The sequence below is a fragment of the Brienomyrus brachyistius genome, unplaced genomic scaffold, assembly GCF_023856365.1.
Source record: "Brienomyrus brachyistius isolate T26 unplaced genomic scaffold, BBRACH_0.4 scaffold179, whole genome shotgun sequence".
In the NCBI taxonomy this organism is placed as follows: domain Eukaryota; kingdom Metazoa; phylum Chordata; class Actinopteri; order Osteoglossiformes; family Mormyridae; genus Brienomyrus; species Brienomyrus brachyistius.
Genome location: NW_026042454.1, coordinates 270,428 through 272,978, shown reverse-complemented (window position 1 = coordinate 272,978; position 2,551 = coordinate 270,428). Strand labels below are relative to the sequence as shown.

Sequence of the window (2,551 nt, the reverse complement as noted above, 5' to 3'; positions counted from 1 at the left end):
CATAAAACTTTAAACGTGATCTTGAAAATATAACGCTTGCAACAAACATCCATGCATAGTGTGTTACTGCGAATGAAAATACGCGGGTCACAATTTATGATCCAAGTGTATAATGGTAAATAATTAAATAAATAAAACCGCAGGCTTTCACATCGAGTGCACCCCAATAACGTTTCATTGAAATGTCCATGTTATGTACGCCGGGCACTGATGGATGCAGGCCTAGCGATCTCTATAACAATGCCAAGCAAAGAATGTCACTGATTTACCAAAGCGGTCAGTTTTCGGGGATCCTGCGGCAGCTGGGAGAAGAAGAATCGGGCAGGTTTCAGAATCGGCGAGCGCTCGGATAAAAGGCACCGATTTCCCAGCCGCGCTTTTCTTTTCGGAACCAGCAGAAGTGCCCTCCGCACCATCCTCGGCGCTAGGACACGCCGGCCACTTTATTACCCTAAAACAGGGAGCATACACCGATCTTCAAAGCCAAACTTACCTTGCCGATTTTCGCTTAACTGCTTCTCAAACTCATCGAAATCGGACATTTTTCAGTCCGTACTAAAGACGTATTGCAAAATAAGCAGAGGTCCAACAGTAGGCCTTTGAATGGGCTACAGGCTGCATTGGGTTCTGCTGCTTTTTCTTCCGAGTCGCCTGCCCCTCCTCCCCCGAAGTCATCGGCTCTTCCTCGGTTGTATCACACACAGGTTCGGAAACATTCGATGCGCATTACCGTCCCCTCCTGCACTGGAGGGTTAAGGACAACGTGATTATATCGAACCAAAATTGAAATGTGCAAGTTGACTTTCCTAGTTATACGTCTTCATTTTTATTCTGGGTTTAACAACCATGAGTTTATGACGTATTTTACATGATTAGTTGGCGACTGGACCTTATTGTTTATATCTCTTATTAAGGATCCATCCATCCATACATCAATTATCAAAACCACACACTTACAATCCGAGTCTAGTTTCATATGCTGCGCTGCTGAGCGACCCGCAGAATATTATGCATGAGTACAAGTCACAAGCCCCGTTTCCACTAACACGGGGCCGGTTCTAGCTTGGTGCCTTTTGAGACCGAGGCAAAAAGATGCAGACTCTCCCCGTCGGGGAATCGAACCCCGGTCTCCCGCGTGACAGGCGGGGATACTCACCACTATACTAACGAGGAGATGTACGCGCACTACTTTTACATCTTCAAGATAAACAGCGGATGACTACTAACATTTGCGAGTAATCAATGACTGAGCTTCATGTCATGACCATGGTGCTCAAGAGAAGAAAAAATACATAATGTACGTCCACTGATACCAGAACAACCATATAGCTTTATACTAAGACGATGATTAAACGGAAAATTCCTTTACAAAACACTGCCACAAAATCATAGTTTCGCAATATTACATCGTGCAACGGGACACAGTGTAAGTACGTGAAGTCGGTAATTAAATCAAGAAAAAAAAGTGAGAGGAAAAGAATACTTTTCTATTATCATATTTTTCTAACTGGCCAAACTGAGTCATATTTTGATTATACACACTAACAGAAAAACAGTGCAAATCTCCGGTAGTCCGTTTCACTTGCGCTCCGCTATGGGGCAGTAACAAGCAGAGCTTAAGTGTGGAAGGAAAAAAAAAACACAGGACAGCATCAATCCCAACTTCACAAACGCCGGAGATCGAGATGCTGTAAGCATGACAATTAACATCTTTATCCAAGGGAACAGCTGCAAGACAGATGCCGCGCCTAACAAAGGTAGGATCGATTCCGAAGTTCAGGCATTTACAGACGCGGACTCTTCTGGAGTTGATTTTTTTCGGGAGATACGCATCAACTTCAAAAGTATGAACCGCATTATATCTATATCTGTTATGACGTTGTAGCTATTGATACTGATGCATCACAAAAATAATTTAAATGTTTTTTCATTCTGACATATGTTCGTTCGGACGAGGATTTTATTATATGAGATAAGTTTTAAATGAAAACTTTTTTTAATCTATATGATTAATTCTCGAATCTAAGCCAGACTTCACATAAATCATTCATTCATAAATATAATGGAACATACAACATCCAGGTATCCATGAAATTTATGATCAGGCTATACGTTTGTGATAACAACAAAACAACACAACATGTATATTTACAATATATGGGCCTATTGTTTAATATTGCCTCCAAATTATAGCCAGACAATAACGCAATAGGCCGACATCAAACTATTTTCATGTAAAACAAAAGTGCTGGCAGTTTGCTTGTGCTTACAGACCCCGCCTTGAGCCCATCCAGAAAGATCCCAAAAATAACCGACAAGCAAAGGTTGTAACAATCTGAGCATGTTTAGTTTAATGTAATCAGGAGCCGAATTAATAACGCGAATAAATGATCAAACCGAAAGTCTGTAGTCGGGAATATCCGATAACGTCTTTGACGTGCAGTTAAGATAGTCAGAGGAAAAACCTTGTAGTTTACTTATATATATGCCTAAATATATGAGTGTGTCTCTCCGGTGATTTAATGATGAATATAACGATTACATATCAAAT

General features: G+C 41.0%; 1 non-coding gene across 1 annotated transcript; it reads right to left on the bottom strand.

Annotated features, from left to right (window-relative positions):
• Positions 1-1,101: 1,101 nt before the first annotated feature.
• trnad-guc (transfer RNA aspartic acid (anticodon GUC)) lies at positions 1,102-1,173 on the bottom strand. Its single transcript has one exon. It is a non-coding gene; the product is annotated as a tRNA-Asp (tRNA).
• Between the last annotated feature and the right edge of the window lie 1,378 nt (positions 1,174-2,551).